At 42.7% G+C, this 19,989-nt stretch overlaps 1 long non-coding RNA gene across 1 annotated transcript; it reads left to right on the top strand.

Annotated features, from left to right (window-relative positions):
• The first annotated feature begins 417 nt into the window (after nucleotides 1–417).
• Nucleotides 418–19,631, top strand: LOC135322146 (uncharacterized). The gene is made up of 3 exons (XR_010382512.1): nucleotides 418–1,123; nucleotides 1,972–2,067; nucleotides 18,843–19,631. It is a non-coding gene; the product is annotated as an uncharacterized LOC135322146 (long non-coding RNA).
• Nucleotides 19,632–19,989: the final 358 nt, after the last annotated feature.

Below are 19,989 nucleotides of genomic sequence, written 5' to 3'. Positions count from 1 at the left end.
GCCGCCTGGCGGACAAGGGTAGTTTGACTATGAGTCCCTAGAACGCCCAGAACGCTCTTACCTAGGCCTCCTGGACCCTGTGGATGCCCGCCCAACGGTCATTTCTGTGTGGTCTCAGGGCGGCCTAGGCCTGGCCTTTAGAGCCTTGACTATGAGTCCCAGAGGGCCCCATGCCCAGCGAAGGCCTGGCCGCGCACACCCATTGGGCATCCCCCCGCGCCGCCGCGCTTTCTGGGAAATGTAGTCGAGCTCTCTGGACGCCCAGGTCCAGGGCTTGGGCCGCAGGACTACAAGTCCCAGAATCCCCAGCACGGCGGCGCTTCGACGCTGCGGACTCTCCCGTCGCGCCCTCGCGTTGGCGCGCCGCCGCGCCGCGGGGGCTTCTGGTCGTGGTAGTTCCCGTCGAGGGCGCGCTGCTCCGGGGCTCTCTGGCTTCCGCAGCCTGGGCTCTGGAGGGCTGCGGGGTCGGCTGGTGGGGTCTGGGCCGGTCGCCGTCGGGAACTGATAGGGCCCCAGAAAGGCCAGGGTTGGGCCTCACTGCTCCCCACGTCTCTGACTCGCTTCTTCCACCTCTGACTCGGTCGAGACTCCGGAGTCAGAAGAGGTGGGGGCCGCGGGGGTCCAGGCAGCCCGACCCGCGGTGAGTCGCCGCGCCGCTCCCTCGAGACGGGCTGGGGTGGTCCCAGGCTGGGCGGCAGGGACTCCCCCAACTTGCCGGGCCCCTACCTCGAGACGGGCTGGCCTGGTTCCCAGGCTGGGCGGCAGGGACTCCCCCAAGGTGGGACCCTCAGCGCGTCCTCTGGCCAAGGAGCGATGAACAAGAGGCAGAAAACTGACCCCGCAGCCCTTAAGTGCCTCAGGTGCAGCCCTAACACCGCTAAGGACCGAGTCACAAGGCCCCAGCGAGAAGACCCCTGACCCGAAGGCTTCGGCTACCGCACATTGCCATCCCCTGGACCGATGTGTCTCAAAGAGGGACTTCGTTTCCGTTAGTTCTTAGGAAACCGGCGTCGCCATGATTCCGAAAGCTGGACGCGTCTCGCTCAGGCTACTCCTTTGAAAAGACAAACAAAGAGACTCCAGGAGGAGCGGCTGCTTTTTCTCAGGCTGTCTCGAGGGTCAGGTGCGTTTGCGTTAGAGCCAGTGCTGGTAGCACTGCGCCCGGGCTGGAGCGCCCTGGGCAAATGTTAAACGTTATTACCAGCAGACGACATCGTCATCTTTTTATATCTAGTGGTATAAAAAGGAAGGGGACCAAAGCGGAGGGTACAGCCCAGTGGTAGAGCGTGCGCTTAGCATGCGCAAGGTCCTGGGTTCAATCCTTAGTGCTGCCCTTAAAAAAAATAAGTAAACCTAATTACCTCCCCCAAAACAAACAAACAAAAAAGAAAAGAAAAAAAAAAAAAAAAAAAGGGAAGGGGACCAGAAGGGAAATCCTAAAGGGGGCCTGTACATTTTGATCTTGTGGAATATCCCTAGTTTATCAGGAAATGGGTGAGATTCTTAGGGGGTAAACATTCCAGTATCATGGGAGCTCCCCTCGAAAATGGCTGATTCAGACCCCCTCTCCCGGAGCTCCCAGGAAGCCTCGAGCGCAGCCCTCAGACCCAGAATCGTCGCAGGCCATCTCTCTGCACACCTGGGTCCATCCTCACGTCCTCATGTACCTCCCTGCCCTTCTGGGAGCTTTGCAGAGATGAGGGTCTCCGCCCAGCAGACGTGGGTGGCAAATAAGGGGCAAGTAACCTTGGATAACATGGCTGTGGACGTCATCCAGGAGGTATGGGTGCTGCAGGTCCCTGGCCAGAGGACCCTATACCACGATGGGATGCTGGAGACCTTAGGGCATCTGGTCCCTGTGTTGACTTACACCTGGCAGGGGTCTTGGCAGAGTAGCTGTGTGAGGTCTGTGAACCCTAGGAGGGTTCCTCTTATTCCAGACCCTCACGGCCTGATCTCTCACTTGGACAGGGCCTTGGATACCCAACCCAGCTCTCCTTGCCCCACTGGAACTTCTAGTGGAGCCATGGATAGTGGACAGAGGACTCTCCCAGGATTCCTGCCCAGGTGAGGTGGCGAAGGGTCTTTACATTCAGTGTGTCTGTTTCCCTTCACATCTGCTCTCTCTCGCACTCTCCACCCACTTTGTAGTTCCGAGATTCCACCCAGGATCGTTTTCCTTTCGCCTGAAGAGCTCCGTTTATCATTTCAAGTGACAAAATTCCCCACTCTGTTTCCCTGAAAGTGCCTTTATTTTGTCTTCATCCTGGAAAGATACCTTAAGCAGAGCATTGTAGGCAGGTAGGTTTTTTATTTTCTGGCTCTTTAAAGACACCCTGCTGTTGTCTTCTGGACGCCATGGTTTCTGTTGAGAAGTCAACACTCCTCTCATTGCTGTTACGTTGAAGACAATAGGCCTTTTTTATATATTTTTGCTAATGATACCTTTTTATATACGAATTTTATTTCATCGGGTCTTTTTTAGGGGGGAGGTAATTAGGCTTATTCATTTATTAGTTAATGGAGGTACTGGGGATTGAACTCAGGACCTCATGCGTGCTAAGCACACGCTCTACCACTGAACTGCACCTGCTAATGGTACTTTTTCAAAGACACAAATTTTAAGTATACAATTGGTAATTTTTGACAAATGTATACATATGTGCAATCATCATCCAAATCGAGCTTGAGGACACTTTCAGTACCTCACAAAGTCCCTTGTGACCTCTTTCGACTTAATAAAGGCAGCCACTGTTCAGATTTTTTCCACCACAGATTACTTGTGCGTTTCGTAGAACTTCATATAAAGAGAATCATACATTACTTCTTTTGTGTGAGGCTTACCCTGAGATTTTTGAGATTCATCCGTGAGATTGTATGCATCGTTAGTTCATTTCTTTGTTACTGTTGAGTAATACTCCATTTTTTGAATGAACCATAGTTTGTTTCATTTCCTGTTGATGAACATTTGGGTTGTCTCTAGTTTGGGGCCATTATGAGTAATGCTGCTCTGAACATTCCTATACAGTGATTTTAGTGGATCTCTGTATTTCTCTTGGGAAAATATCTAGGGGTGGACTTGCTGGATCGTAGATTAACAAGGTCTGATTTTATTAATCTTTTCTTTTATGGTTAGTTTTTTGGGGGGGGCAGTTTTTAAAATGTCCTAAGAAATCTTTGACTGTTCCAAGACTCCAGATGTATTGTCCTGTTTTCTTCTGGTAGTTTCATAGTTTTTGTTTTTACATTAAGACTTAATGTCCACCTTGAATTAACTTTTATGTAAGTGTGAGGCTGTAGACACGGTATTTATTTTTTCTTATTGTTAATCCAGTTGTTCCAGCACCATGTAATGAAAAAACTTCCCTCCATTGCATTGGTAAAAATCAACTGAATGTGTGTCGGGGGAGTCTATTTCTTTGCTCTCTTCTCTTCCATTGATCTGTTTTTCTAGCCTAGGGCCAACATTACTCATCTTAATTATTGTAGCTTCACAGTAAATCTTGAAATGAGGTAGTGAAAGTCAGCGTCTAACTTGATAACTGCCTTAGCTGTCCAGGTCTTTGGCACTTTCACACAAATTTTAGAATCAGCTTGTCAATTGGAAAATATCAAGCTGTTAAATTCCACAAAATTTGATTTGCAGTGCCTTCCAGATCAGTTGGGAACAATTTACACCTTAATTCCTTGATCATGGTTTAATCGTTTAGGTACTTTATTTTTTCTCAGCAGTATTTTGCACCTTTAAAGTATACAGGTCTTGGACATCTTTCATTAACTTTATTGCTTTCCATTTGATATTTTTGGTGCTACTGTGAATACTATTGTTCCTTTTTAAAAATTTTCTATAATGCTGTTTTTTATTTCATCTGGAACAAATTTTAATTTTATTATTTTTTAAAGTATAGCTGATTTACAATATTATATTAGTTTCAGATGTAATTACTATTGTTCCTTAATTTTACTTTCTAATTGTCTGTTGCTAGTGTATACAAATATAGTTTATTTTAAAATTGACCTATTCTATTGTTGATGAAAATTTAATTAACAATCAAGTTTAGAAGAAAAAAGGAAATTTTATTCAAGCCAAACTGAGGATTATAACCCAGGAGACAGACTCTCAGAAGCTCTGAGAGCTGTTTTGCCTGTTAGAAGCTGAAGGTACAGTCATATACATTTTCAAAACAAAGGATGGTACATCAAAATGCTTATGTTTTATATAAAATTCACCAACGATATATAGTCAGGTAAGCATGAACAAAGTGAGCAGTTAGTCACTATGTCTCCTACAGAGCTGAAAAAGAACGCCATTCTTTTAAGAAGTCACATTGTTAGTGTCAGAAGAAAGGGGAAAAATTGATACTTGTGGTTGAACAGACGTTCTTGTCTTTGAGAAGTTCTGGGTAGTGTGTGATGCAGGTGCACTCTGCTCGTGAGGGAGGGGCCCAAACAGACACAGAGAGTGAATTTTATGTTTACATTTTCTTTCCTGCCTTAAGATGCAAATTTTATTTCATCACTGTGAACCTGCTGAAGTCCCTTGTTCTAGTAATTTGTCAGTCTCCTTGGATTTCTTACACAAGTATGTCATCTGCAAATAAAGATCGCTTTATTGCTGCTTTTCCAGTCTTTATGTTTTTCTTTTTTAATTCTAGCTATACTGGCCAGGACCGCTGGTACTTAAATAAAATAAAATATTGGTGTGTAGTTAACGTACAGTGAGACATGCTGTCCTTAAGAGTTCAGTCCAATAAAGGTTTACAACTGTGTACTTGTGTAACACACCCTCTAATCCACGCGTGGAGTGTTTCCATCTCCCTGTACTTTCCTTTTGAGTCCCTTTCCAGTTAGTGTGTGCAGAGGTGGCAGCCATCGCTCTGGTGTCTCTCACTGTAGATTATTCAGCACAATATTGAATAAAAGTGAGAGTGGATGTCCTTGCTTGGTTACTGATATTAAGGAACAGCAGTCAGCATTTCACCCTTAAATATGATCCCATGCCCTGTGCCTGACTGAGGACTGTTCCTTGTCTGCTGAGTTTTGTCGTGGATGGGTGTTGTACTTTGTTAAATATGTGAATATATTGTCGTGACTGTATTTTTTCTCCTTTGTTCCATTGGTTTCCCCACTGGATTATTTCCCTCCTTTGTCTTCATTTAATTTGCTTTCCTTTGTCCTGGTTTCTTGAGGCGGGGGCTTAGGTCGTTGATTTTAATCCTTCCAATGTTTGCATTTATAGCTACACATTTTCTTTTAAGCCTTATTTTAACTGCATCCTGCACATTTTCATGTGTTACATTTTCATTACTGGCCTGTTCTTTGAATATCTGAAACTGATTCCTTCTTTGATTTGTGAAATATTCACTGTAATTTCTAAATACGAGTCTTTTGTTGTTGACGGCTAGATGAATTCCATCGTGGTCAAAGAACCTATTCTGTATGAATTCATTCCTTTTAATGTATTGAGCAATGTTTTTATGACACAGTGTACGATCTATTGTAGTGAATGTGTATTCTGCTCTTGCTGGGCACAGTTGATAAATGTCAGTCAAGTTAGGTGTGTTGCATACTTAATTCTGGATTTTCCTCATCTGCTTGTTCTCTCGGCTACTGACAGAGGAGTGCTAAATCTCCAGCTGTGGCTGCATTTGTATATATGTAAAATTCTAAACAATTTTTTCCAATTTTATTGAGATATAATTGACATACAAAATTGTATTACATTAAGGTATATATACTACAGTATGGTTGATATACATGTATGTTGTGAAATGATCACCACATTAAGTTGAGTTAAAATCTATCACCACATAGCTATAATTTTTTGTTCCTTGTGATGAAAACTTAAAAAAAAATTTTTTTCTGAAGATGGCATAACTCTCTTTTTTATTGAGGTATAGTTGATTTACAATATTATGTTAGATTCGTATATAACATAGTGATTCAGTATTTTTATGGATTATACTCCATTTAAAGTTATTACAAAACAATGGCTATGTTTCCCTGTGCTGTGCTATATATCCTGTTGCTTCTCTAGTTTATACTTAGTATTTCATACCCCTGAACATTTTTTATCAGGTTTTGCTTCGTGCATTCTGAAGCTGTGTTCCCGGGCTTAATGACCTGTCAGATTGTTGGGCCCTCCTGTTGAGCGTGCCTTCTCTTCACTGTGAAATGTCCTTTCCTCTGGAAATTGAGAAATGTTTTTATGACACAGCATACGATCTATGTCCTTGAAGTTCACTTCGCTTGAATATCACATAACCAGCTGGCTTTCTTGTAGTCAGGCACTGCATGACATGTCTTCTTTCTACTTTCAACTCACCTGTTGAAATGTTAAAGTGAGTCTCTTGTGAGCAGCATTTAACTGGGTTTTGTTTGTAATCCATTTTGCCGTCTTATTCTTTAATCTGACTGTTCAGTAAATTTGTATTTATTATATAATTACTGGTAGGTTTGGGTTGAGGTCTACCGCTTGTTACTCTGTCTCATCTGGTCTTTTACTTTGTTTTTCCATTCTGCCCTCTTTTGGATTAACTGGGTAATTATTTCATCTCCTTTATCTGTTTTTAGCTTTATAAGTGCTGTGTACTCTTATGTCTTATTTGCTCTAAGGGTGACAGTACAAATTCTAGCTGATCATAGTCTACCCGGAGTTAACCCTGTGCCACTTAGTGTTCAGTGTGAGAACTTACATTGGCATCAGTGTGATTTTCGCTGCAGTCACGTAGGTCACTTCTGCATATTGTACAAGCCCCGTGGTGCACTGTTGTCATCCTTGCTGTATCCAGTCACCAGCATTGTAAAGGAATTTAAAAGTACTTTTGTACAATGCTTTTCCTAATTAATTAGGTGGTTTTTTAGATTTTAAAAAAGTTTTTGCATTTTTAAAAATGATTTCTTTGGGGGGGCGAGGTAATTAAGTTTATTTATTTACTTTAATTAAAAAAAATTTTAACGGAGGTACTGGGGATTGAACCCAGGACCTTGTGCGTGCTAAGCACATGCTCTACCACTGAGCTACATCCTCCTCCCGAGTTAGTTAGTTTTGGGGTTGCTATTAATTCCTTTCTGCAGCTGCAGGTTTCTGTCTCTGATTGCTTCCCGTCTGTCTAAAAAACATGCTTTCCCCAGAGGGACTTTTGGATAAAGTCTGTCATCATTTAAAGTCTTGGCTCCATCCTTCAGTGGTTCTGGCCTTGGGGAGGCTCCCATGTGTGTTTCAGTTCTCCCTGGAAGGCAGGTGCAGTTCATGAACTGTTCTTGAGAGCAGAGAGGATTTACAGGGAACAGACTAAAGAAATCAGAACTGGAGTTTCAGTTCTTACGTCTCCGGGTTTGGTGCTTTAAACTTCAAACCCACGCTGCTTGTGACCTTTCTCTTGTTTGGTTCTGTTTTGGTAAGTCTTTGTTATGGGCTCAATTAAAAAGTTACAGTTAAAAAATGGAAAATTAGTTTTCACGTGTATCTTTCCCCCAGAGACTGTCGCTTAGAATGGCTTTCCTAGCTGTACTTACCATAACGTTGGAGTATGTTATGACGAGCTAAAAAATGTGAGTTCAAACGTCAGAATCATAAGGTTTTCTCTGTAGATTGTTGCCTTTGAACAGTAAACATCTGTTAGGAAAGGACTACGTTATCACCATGTCTGGCTTCTCTATTCTCAGTTCAAATTACTTAACTTGGTAAATATTTGTAATACGCCAAGTTACATATCTAGCAGATGTAACATGCCAGGTTTCAGTTCTTTGCAAATCCCACCACCTAAGTTACTTCTTCTGTTCTTATGATCTTTCTTATACTGATTAGGTTTAGCTTTCTTACTAAACATCGCATGTCAGTAACTTCTCCCCACGATCAGGCTGCCCAGGCCGCCCAGGTCAAGTTTGAGGCAGACGTCTTCAGTAATTGACACTTACTTACTTATACAGGCGAGGAGCCTCAGTCATTGTTGATTTTACTAGATTAACTCTCAGAGGGTTACCTTATTCTTGAGTTTTGAGTTTGCCTTACTGTCACCAAAGAGTATTAGCAATAGAAATTAGCAGTAGATTAAAAAATTAACATCGATGATAATTGATTGAAGAACTGGAAGAATATCTTTGAAAGATAATAAAATTTAAAAGTTAATGTTATAAGGGGGAGGCTAGAGCTTGGTGGCGAAGTTCGTGCTTAGCACACATGAGGTCCTGGGTTCAATCCCCCGTACCTCCAATAAAAAATAAAGCCTAATGACCTCCACCCCCCCAAAAATTAAAATTTAAATTAAAAAAAAGAAAAGTTACTGTTATGACTGTCAGACCTTAGGGGTAGAACATTTGCCAGGAAATACATGTACATGCCTGTAGTGCGCTGTTACGGGGTGGTGCTGATAGGAGGCATCGTGGTGGGAGGGGAGAGGCTTCCCCAGTTAGATTGTAACCCTTGAAAACTCAGGTCATGCAGGCAGTTGACAGAAGCCAGCAATAGTAAGGAATGTCAGCTGAACGCAGCAGTGAAAAGAGAGAGGGCCAGAAGACGAAACATCGGCTCACAGCTTTTCCTCCAGTTTGTACACGGCCTCCAGCTTCAGGGACCTGCTGTGTCACCAGGTTCAGTCATCAGGGTGATCTTAGTTACCTTCTGGCTTTCATGTTATGTCATTTCACGTGACTGTAGAGAATAGGGAATAAACCACGTAAAAACACTGCTGTGATGTTTCTTGTGGTGTGCTCAGGTGGTGAAAAACCTCCTCACTGTGTGTGTGTGCGCCTAAAAACGTCCTTCGTTATCCTCCTTTTTGGAAGGACTTTTTTCCCTGGATATAGAATTTTAGGTTTTTCCTCTCAGGATGAAAGACGCTTGTCTCTTGTTTTCTTGCTTCTGTGGTTTCCTGTGTGGAGTCAGCTGTCTTCCTAATTGTCCCATGAATGCAATCTGTTCTCTTCTCATTACTTTCAAGAGTTTTGCTTTGTATTTGGTTTTCAACACATTATGCTGTCTTAGGTGAGGTCTTCTTTGAAATGACTGGAGTTTGCTGAGCTTTTTGGATCTGTGGGATGTTGCCTTGAGTCAGTCTAGGACACTCTCTCCCACCACCTCTTCAGACTCGCCCTCTGCTGCCGCTCCAGCCGCACGCGAGTCCCTTTGTCAGATGCTCTGCTTGTACGTTCTTTTCTCTCCCTTTGTATCTTCATAAAGATTCCACTTACCTGCCTTGAACTCACAATTCTCTCTTCTACTGTGTCCGGTCTGCTGTGAAGTCCATTCATGCTTTACTTCAGACACTACATTTTTATTTATTTCTAGAATTTTTATTTGGTTCTTTTTTCAGTTTTTCCATGAAATTCTTTTTTTAAAATTGAATATACTTGATTTACAATGTTGTGTTAGTTTCAGGGGTACAGCAAAATGATTCAGGTATGTATATATATTCTATTTCTACATATTCTTTTTCAGATTGTTTCCCATTGTAGGTTATCCATGATACTCCTTACCATGTTTATAATAGGCATTTTAAGATCTTTTCCTGCTAACGTGGGTACGTCTGTTTGGTTGCCTTTTTTTCTTGATCATGTGTTGCGTTTTCCTGACTCGTACGTGCCTCGTTATTTTTGTGTCCTGGACACTGTGGATGAGATGTGGTGGAGACCGTGGCTGTTACCTGCCGCTGCAGGGTGTGGGTTCTGTTCCGGCAGGGGTTGCGCTACTGCAGGGAGCCCTCACTCTGCTGAGGCTGGTTTTAGGATTGATGAGGTGGCGTTACTTCGGTGTTGCCTCAGTCCTAGATTGTAGTCCTTATTCTCAGGCGTCGTCTTTCCTTCTGGGGTGCAGCTTTATCAGATTTCAGCTGAATGCCTAGGGTGCTGGGTCAGAACTCGGGTGTTTCCCAACCCTGCGTGACTTCTGAAACGCCTGCTCAGGACCCCAGCAGCTGTTCTGTGCCAGGTCTGTGCATTTGCAGTTAAGGGTCCAGCTAAGAAACCTGCTCCATGAGTTTCTAGGTCCCCTCCTTTGCCCTTCAATTCCACAGCCTCCTCCCCCCGGTCAGGCCTCCCCTCCCAGGAGGCAGGCTGCTGGGGAGCACAACCACATCGCCTGCCTGCACATCCCACAGACGTGCCTCGGCACCCGCGGTGCTCCGGGCGCCGTGCTGGGCACTGGGGACACAGTACGAACAGGCTGACGAGGTCCCCGCCCCCGTGGAGCCTAAAGCCTCTGCCGTGTGGTGTCTGGGGGAGGACAGACAGTAAAGGGCCAGAAGAACACGGTGTGTTATATAGCACTGAACGGCGCTGTGCTGCAGAAAAAACAGGACAATGGGATGGAAAGTGAGAAGGAGCCCATATTGGTGGGGAGGTCGGAGAGGGTCTCTCAGAGGAGGTGACCTGGGAGTTGTAACCTGATCGGTGACAAGAAGGGGAGGGGTTGCTGTCACCTAGGACCTTGAGGACCAAAGGCAGGTCTTCAAGTAGAAAGGAACTGTGTATAAAAATGGGGGAAATGGTCATATACAGCGAGGGCTAGAGAAGCCTGGAAGAAAAAGGAGCAGGGCAGCTGGGGTGGTCTGACCGGGTTCGCAGCGGTTGGGAGGACTGGGTCTGAGGGGGTGTTCTCTTGTGATACTGGTTTGTTAGGAAGCTTAGTATGATGTCAGAAACAGGAGGGATGGACACTAAGCACAGAGATGGATAGAGAAATCCGCTGCATTTCTTTACATTAACAATGAAACAGCAGGAAAATAAAGTAAAGAAATGATCCCTTTTAAAATCACATCAAAAACAATAAAATACTTAGGAATAAATCTGACCAAGGAGGTGAAAGACTTATACATGGAGAACTACAAAGCATTGATTAGGGAAATGAAAGAAGACTGAAAGAAATGGAAAGATACCCCATGCTCTTGGACTGGAAGAATCAATGTTGTTAAAATGGCCACACCACCCAAAGCACGGAGATGGACCAGAATTTGGAGATATCTAAGCATTCAAGAAGGGTGGCTGTCCTGAATGGTTTATGTGGGAATGCCTGCTGCTTCCATGATCTTCCCCTAATGCTGTCTTCTCCCCTGTGTTGCTGGTGACTCTTAGCTGATCAGCCTCCCTGTGGACGCCTCTTGTTCTGTGCGTACATTTTGCGGCCTCTCTTCTTCGTCCCTTAGTTGATACTGAAAAACATCTACGTGTGTTGCGCACACCTTGTGGCTTTTATCTCATCATTCCCACTGAAGGAGTTTTTGTCCAAGCACCATTTTTCATTTCCTTCCAGCGTGGAAGAACAGACCTAAAAGCCAAGAGTCACCATCAATAGAGGCCACTTCTGGTGAGGAATTACCCAGCAGCGTGAACCTGGAAAGGTCCACAGGGGGTGATTCCGGGCGTCCCACCGCAGCCTGTGACTGGGAGTCTGAGGATGAGTCAGAAAAGCAGAAGACACGCAGTGGTGGTGTGGGGCCAGTGGAATATAAACAAGGGCAAACAGTGACCCTGGACGGGGCCTGGGAACACACACAAGTTGCCAGAAAACGCAGCTTCGATTCAGACTTTGTTCCTTCACAGAGATTTCTTATCAAACAGTTCCATCAGATTGACTCAGACATTCAAAGCTTACAGCGTAACTTTTTTTTACTGAATCATCAGGAAGCCTTAGAAGAGAAATCTTGTAAAGGCAATCCATGTGGAAGTCTTGGGAAAACGTGCAGGTTGAATGAGTGCAGTAAACATACCAACCAGGGCATATACGTTTCTACACGTGAGATAATTGACACAGGAGAGAAATTTTATGGATGTAAGGAAAGTGGGGATTTTTTAACCCAGAGGTCACATCTCTCAGGTCATGTGGGCTCAGTGGGGGAAAATCCTGTGAATATAGTGGAAATGCCTTCAAGAAGCTTTCATCTCTTTCTCACCATCTGACAACTCACAGTAGAGAAAAAGCCTATGAATACAGTGAATGTGGGAAGTCTTCCTGGCAAAGACTTCACCTCGTTTTGCACCAGAGAATTCACACCAGTGAGAAACCTTACGATTGTAATAAATGTGGAAAATCTTTTAGCCCAAGTTCTTACCTTCTGTATGTACATCAGAGAACTCATACTGGAGAGAAGCCCTCTAAAGGTGATGAACATGGAATGTCCTTCAGTGGAAGGTCTAATCTTTGTGTGCACCGGAGATGCAACAAGCGTGGACGAGCCTTCAGCCACAGCGCTCACCTTACAGTTCATGAGAGAACCCGTACTGGAGGGAGGCCCTACAAACATGATGAAGGTGCAGACCCTTTCGGTTTTCACTTAGCCTTCACTCACATAAGAGAACACACACTGGAGAGAAGCCATGTAAATGTCAGCCGTGTGGGAACGCTTTCCATCATCAAGGCTCTAAACTCACTGGGCACCGAAGAACTCATACAGGGTGCAGGGGGGCAACTGCATCTTTCATTTTAATTCAGAAAAGCTATACAAGTACATGTAGATTTTGTCTTTTTCAACCATTCCCAGAGAAGGGCTGAGCCTGGGAGGCATTTGATAGCTGGGGAAATTGCCAGTGAGAAATACTTAGTAAGATCAAAACTCCCCTCAATAATCCTAGGTAATGCAATCAACCGGTGTGGGAAAGGCTGTTGCGAGAAGTCACAATAATTGATGACATTTGACTAAGTGACTGAATGAAGTACTTCAAAGAGCCAGAGTGCTCTTATTTTTTTACTTCTTTGTTCCCCCAATGCTGGAAGGCTAGGCTACTTCTAGTTTGTTTCAGGAAGCCACCCTGAGCTGTAATTATGAGCACTGTGTGGAAATGTGGAGAACACCCATAATGCACTGAGAGGTGCAGAAACGTGGCTGTGTGACCCTGTGTGTGCACCTGGAAAGGGCTTAGAAGGAAACACAGAAGTGAACCTAGCTAAGTTTTAATTATTTATATACATTTTTACACTGTTTTGTTTCTTTTTCATTTCTTTTCTTCTCTTTGGAACATAGCTAATTTAATAAGAGTCTTAGAATACTGTGTGACTTTTTATGTTTCTCTAAAAATTGCTACAATTTTACAATAAATAAAAAGACAAAGAAGAGAAAGACGTAGATCCAACGTCAGTCTGAGTCATTAGAAATGGGTGCACCAAAGTAGCAAAAGCAAGAAGAAGTGGACAGTTAGTGGCCAACACACGAAATGAGAAAAAGAAAATATTTCTCGGGTGTGCTCACAATATAGTTGGGCCTCATACCCTCCGGGTGGGCAACCCACAAGCTGAAGAACAATTAAGAGAATATTTCTAATCAAAGCAAAATCAAAGACATAATAAAGATAAAAGCAGAAAATACCTGGTAAAAGGTGACTCTGAGAAAAGCAAACTGTATACATTCCAATCTAAGAAAAATAACACAGATTTGCAACTTTGGGAATGAAAAGGGAAATCAACACAGAAAATTATATCAGAAAGTTTGTACATCTTTGTGTTAATACACTTGAATAACTTAGATGAAAAAAGACAGTTTTCTAGGAAAACATAGTACTGACTGAGAAAAACATAGAAAACCTAATAAATATTTCAGCTTAAATTGAAAAAGTTCTCAAGAGAATTACTCCACAAAATTTTAAACCCAGGCTGTTTTACCAGCAAATTATTTACTTGTTCAAGACAGAGAAAACTCTTTGATCAACAACTGTCCCAGAACATGCAGAAAGCTAAATTTTACCTCTTTTGTGAGGTAACTAGTCACTCAAAGCTCAAAGAAAGAAAAATTAAAGGCCAATATCTCTCAGGAATATTAACGCAAAAGTTCCAGCTCAGACATTACAGTGAGGACGCATGGATTTAGGAACAGTCCTTCCAGGAAACGGGGTTCTTTGTTTTGGGAAGTGTACAACTATAGTGCTCCATTTTAATCAACCAGTGGAGAAAAACAAGTCATCTCAATCATCAATGAAAAAATTGATAAAGTTTAGTATTTATTATTTCAGGGGAAAAAAGTGTTTTTATAATATGGTGATATCAGGCTTAATGGCGACACTAGAGCTGAGATTGGCAGACTAGGGCCCACAGTCCAAATCTGGCCCATGTGTTTTTGTAAATAAAGGTTTATTAGAACATATCATGTACTCAGTCGTTTCCTTATTGTCTACGGCTGCTTTATAAGGTAGAGCTAGTAGTTGTGGAAGAGATTGCATGGCCTGAAAAGCCAAAAGAACTTACCAGAAAAGGCTCTGCCAATCCCCGATCTAGGGCCATTCCCATCCCATTCAGGGAGGACCAAGGCTGGGTGGCTCCCCGTCCTTACACATGAGCAGGCAACGGATGAGAGGACAAGTGGTCAGTGAAAACATGGACAAGTGTATGAACTCATCAGTACAAGAGTTGTAAGCAAAAATGGTAAAAGTATACACTTGGGCACATGTTATGAGGTAGGTGGTGTCCGAAGCACTCAGTCTGAGTAACCTCATTTGATACAGAAATCCTAGTCAGGAGTTTCTTTTTAGACTGCAGAAAATGCAGTCCCGGGAGGGCAGCTGACAGGTAAAGACTGGCAAAGATTATAAAAGACCGTCGGACGTAGGCAAAACTAGTGGGGACATGGACCCCAGTACTCAGCACACGTGGGTGGTTATATGGGTGCACCTTCTCTATAGGGCGGTCAGGTTAGAAGAGTCCCAGTGTAGAGAACGCCTGTGAGTCGACTCAGCAGCCTCGCCTTGGCAATTCACTCATGGAAGTAACTGCCCAGGTATGAAAGCACGTGGGTGTGGGACCTTCATTATAGCGTGAGTCACAACAGCAAAGTAAGGAGTGCTCACCAGTAGGAGATTGTTTACGTAGTTATGGTGCAAGAATTAAACAGCCTATTATTGGAAGACAAAATTAGGCTCATAATAACACGGATAATCCCAACTCTGTGAAACCATAACGCCCTTCTAGGGGAACTCCCTGGAAGAACGTCACCCACGTGTTGAAACTGATTACCTATGAGCAGTTGTAATACTTCATGCGAATATCAGCCATACGTGAGAATCCTGCTTCCCCGCATCCTCAGCATTTGGTATTGTCCATCTCTTCCATTTTGGCCATTCTAGTTATAGCTCATTGTGGTGTGATGACTAATGACACTGAACACTTTTCCATGTGCTTTTTGGCCACCTGTCTTCTTTTGTGAATTATTCAAGCCTTTTACCCATTTTTTTGTTGGGTTATTTGTCTTTTCTATTATTGAGTTGTAGGAGTTGTATATAGATCTTAGATACTAGTCCTTTATCAAATGTATATGTTACAAACATTTTATAAACAAAATTTCAGGACATTGAATCCAATAAAATGATAATAACATAATAAAAATAATTTTAAAAACATCATGATCAAGTGGGGTTTATCTCAAGACTGCAGAGTTGGGTGTAACAAAAATCAATAAATATGATTCACTGGATTAACAAGCTAAAAAGGAAAAAGTATGATTATCTTAATACATGGAGAAAAAAACCTGACAAAATCCAACATCCATTCCTGATTTAAAAAAAAAAAATACAACTTTCATCAAACTTGGAGTAGAAGGAAACGTTCTCAACCTGATAAAAGGCATCTGCAAAAACCCACAGGTAATATCACACCCAATGGCAAAAAACCTGAATGCTTTACCCCTAACATGAGAACAAGGCAAGGGTGCCTGATTTCATCACTTCTGTTCAACATCGTAAGGGAGGTTTTAGCTAAGGCAATTGGCAAAGAAATTGAATTAAAGGAATTTATATTGGAAAGGAAGAAGTAAAATCTGATGGAATCAACCAAAAAAAAAAAGCTATTAGAACTAACAAGTGAGTTTAGTAAGATTGCAGAATACAAGATCAACCTACAAAAATCGATTGGATTTTTATATGCTAGTAATGAACAGCTGGAAATTGAAAATATTAAAAATACCATTCACCACAGCATCAAAAAATATGAAATACTTATGGATAAATATGACAAAAGATGTGAAGAATCTCTACACTAAAAACAAAATATTGCTGAAAGAAATTAAAGAACACCTAAACAAATCGAGAAATATACTTATTTATATGTCAGAGGAGTCAATATTGTTAAGATATCAGTTTTGTCAAATTGATCTATATATTCAGTGCACTCCCAATCAAAATCCCAGCAGGACTTTTGTAGACAGGGAATCATGGAACTGCAAGGAACCTAAAATAATAAAGACAACTCTGAACTGAAGAAAGTTGAAGAGTTAGCACTATCTGATTTCAAGAATTATTATAAAGTGCATAATCAAAGCCTCATGGTATTGGTATAGAGATAGACAAATATGTCAACGGAACAGAATATACAGTCCACAGAGAAGCCCACACATCTGTGGATAGCTGATTTTTCACAAAGGCATACAGGCAGCGAAGTGGGAAATGGATAGCCTTTTCAACCAATAGTACTGGAACAAGAGGATAGTTATTTCAAACAAAAACAAAAAAAACCAAAACTGTGACCCTTACCTCACACCGGCTACAAAAATTAAGTAAAAAAATGGATCAACAATAAAAAAAAAACCCCAATTTTTGAAAAACAGGAAAAATATTTTCATGAAAGAAAATACACAAATGACAAAGAAGCACAAGAAAAGATGTTCAACATCAGTAGTAATTAGGATATAAATTCAAACCACAGTGAGGTACCAATACACATCTGCTGGAGTTGCAGAAGTCAAAGAGACTGACCACACCAAACATTGGTGAGGATGTGGAGGAGTTGGAACGCTCATACGTTGTGTGGGTGGGAATGTAAAATGGTACAACCACTTTGAAAAATAAAATGACAGTTTCTTTTTTTTTTTTTTATCACAGATTAGAACAGTTTCTTTTTTTCTTTTTTTTTTTTTGACAGTTTCTTAAAATACTGAACTTACACCTACCATGTGACTCAGCCATTCTGCTCCTAGACATTTACCCAGAAGGAAATAGATGCCCATACAAAGACTTGTACCCTATGCTAATGTCATATCCGCTTTATTTATAACAGCCCTGAACTGGAAACAACTCAAATGTCCAACAACGGGTGACTGGGTAAACAAATTGTGGTAGATTCATAAAATGGAGTATTACTGAGCAATAAAATGGAATGTCCCATTGATACATGCAACAACATGGATGAATCTCAAAATAATTATGCTGAGTAAAAGAAACCAGATCCCCCCAGATAAAGAGTATGCAATGTATCGTCCCATGTGTGGAGAGATGGGAGGGAGGAACTTAAAGGGACGTGAAAAAACTGGGGATGATGGTTAGATTCATTCTCTTGATTGTGGTGATGGTTTTACAGGTTTAAACATATCAAAATTTACAAAATTATACACTTTAAATATGTGCAGTTTATCATGTGTCAGTTATACAGCAATTAAGCTGATTAGGAAGTCTTTTAGGAGAAAATACAGGATCTAATTTTTAGGACTGAAATGTAGCTGAGATTTTGAAATGAAGACAAAACACAATGGAAACAAAAGATATTAAAAAAATCCTTCTTTTCTTCAAAAGACACCATAAACAAAGTAAAAGATAAGTTACGACTTAGAAGGGATATATTACTAATAAAAGATCAATGTTAAATTTATGTGAAGAACTTTTACAAACCAGCAAGAAAAAGACAAACCAAGAGAAAAATACAGGAATGAAATGAGAAATGAGAAGGTAATTCAGAGAAAACACAAATGGCTAAAAACCATGAAAAAATGCTGAGTCTCATTAGTAAGCGCACACATGTCACAATGAAATACCACTCTGTACCATGCATTTGGCAAACATTTTAAAATCTGACACTACCAAGCATTGGTGAGGATGTGGAGCAGGTGGAACTCCTAGATGTTACTAGTGGAACTATAAAAAGACGCAATCCTTTTGGAAACTGGGTGACATTTCTACCAGTTGTGGACATACTCACACCAGAGAAACCCACAAGGAGAAACTATAAGGAGACCTATACGTGAATGTTCATAGCAACATCATTTATAGGAGCAAAAACTGGAAGCCCTTTGCTTGCAAAGGTGCAAGCAGATGTCTGAATGGCTGGCTTCCTCCCTGTGTTCAGATCTTTGCTTCTCAGTAAGGCCTTCCCTGATCCTCCAGCCTCCCCTGTCACCTTTCCCTCCTTGGCTTTTAGCAGTTATCCCATCAGATATGTTACATGTTCTACATGTTACAGTTACTTCTTTACTGCTTATTCCCCTCTAGAACGTAAGCTCGATTTTTTTTCCACTACTTTATTCCCAGTTTTTTTGCTTTAATGAGTATTTTTGAATGAATCCAAGTGGCTATCAAAAGTAGAGACGATGTGGGGAGGGTATAGCTCAGGTGGTAGAATGCATGCTTTAGCATGCATGAGGTCCTAGGTTCAATCTCCAGTACTTCCTTGAATAAGTAAACAAGTAAACCCAATTACCTCACCGCACACACACACACAGAAGTAGAGAGGATAAACATTGTGGTAAACTCATTCAATGGGAAACTATACAGCAGTGAAAATAAATGAAATACAGCTTCACATACCAAAAAGGATAAATACACGGAGCAAACAATGTAAGTTGCAAATGAAATCTTATGGTATCGATAGCATCTCTGTGAATGCAAAACATGCTTTGTATTGCTCTGGAATACAGACGCCTTGTAGTTTCAGGAAACACGTGGAGCGACCCACATCTCATTCAGCATAGTGGCTGCCTCTGGAGGAACCTGCGGTTTCTGTTGGAGAGGGGGAACACAGGGGTTTCAACCTGTGGGTTGATTTTTTTTCTTTTTCAGCTTAGTGTGTTCACAGGGTTTCACTGAGTTTCTTACAAGTTTATTGTTCTACATATTTTTCTTAAAAGCAAAATGAGCAGACTTCTAACATTAAATTACAGGGATGTAAGAAATTGAAGGCTGAATACTGAGCTGGTGGCAAAGAGCCGTGGAAGGCGGGGCTTCTGCGTGGTTATCAACAGTAGACAAGCATCGGGACTTTCACGTGGGGAACCCACTCCCATCGACTGTTGACCTTAGTGACTCTTGGACTCTTGGCTGGAGGAGACGAATTAATTCTAGGATTTGAGAGCGTAAGGTAACTGTGAGCTAGCTAATTTGTGCTAGTTATTTTACTATTGGTGACCCTACAAACGAGTTCATAAAATGCCCTAGGTGTTCCAGTTAACGCCTCCTGGACTCCCTCTCCCTTTACCTTTCATTCTCATCTGACTATGAGGAAGTGGAACCAGCTGGAGCCCTTCATGCGGCATGGGGTGGCCACACTTTGGGCGTCTCCCAGAGGAAGGGCATGTCCATAGAGAACCTAGATTCTCCTACTCCTCTGGTCTTTTCCCACTCAGAAAGCTCAGTAACAGCTCAGATCCCCTAATAGGGACATCCAAGACGGCTGTCCAGCCCAGCCTTTGCCACCTCGTAGCACAGAGCATAAGGTACCATCCAGCAAGCTGGGGTAGCTGAAGTAGGAGAGGGCCTGGGTAGGAGGGAAGCCAATCACTACACACCTGTAACCATTCCCAGCCACCCTGGGTGAGCAGCTCCGCACGGAGAGGCCTCCTCTATGCCCCCCCCCCCCCTTTTTCTGGGTATTACAGGCTGGACTGCAGCCCATGACGCAGAACCTTGAATACACTGTCTGTTGGCTCTACTTTTAATTAAAATACTAACATGTCCACAATCTGACGGCTGATCACCACCCCCTTGGCTACTGCGTTGGTTCATGGGTCACCCCGGCCTTTCCCTCCCGGGCTCGGTCTGCTCTCTACGGAAGCCGGAGAGCTCTGGCGAGGCCAGAGCCCAGGTCTGCTCGGCCCACCTCGCTCAGGGCCGGAGCAGTGACGGCTCCCTGCAGTCGGACACTCTGTGACCACCGTGCTGTTCCCTCAGCTGACAGTCGCAACTAAGGTGAAGTGAACGGGCACGGCGAGCACGGAGCAAGGAGAAGGCGGCGGGGGCGCGGGAAGCCAGGGCCTGGGCAGGGGTGGGAGAGAGGCCTCGGTCCAGGACTCAGTTCGACTCGGTAACAAG

The sequence above is a fragment of the Camelus dromedarius genome, chromosome 9 (genome assembly GCF_036321535.1).
Source record: "Camelus dromedarius isolate mCamDro1 chromosome 9, mCamDro1.pat, whole genome shotgun sequence".
Taxonomy (NCBI): Eukaryota; Metazoa; Chordata; class Mammalia; order Artiodactyla; family Camelidae; genus Camelus; species Camelus dromedarius.
Note: the sequence above shows the minus strand (reverse complement) of the source record. Positions and strands in the feature narration are given on the sequence as shown.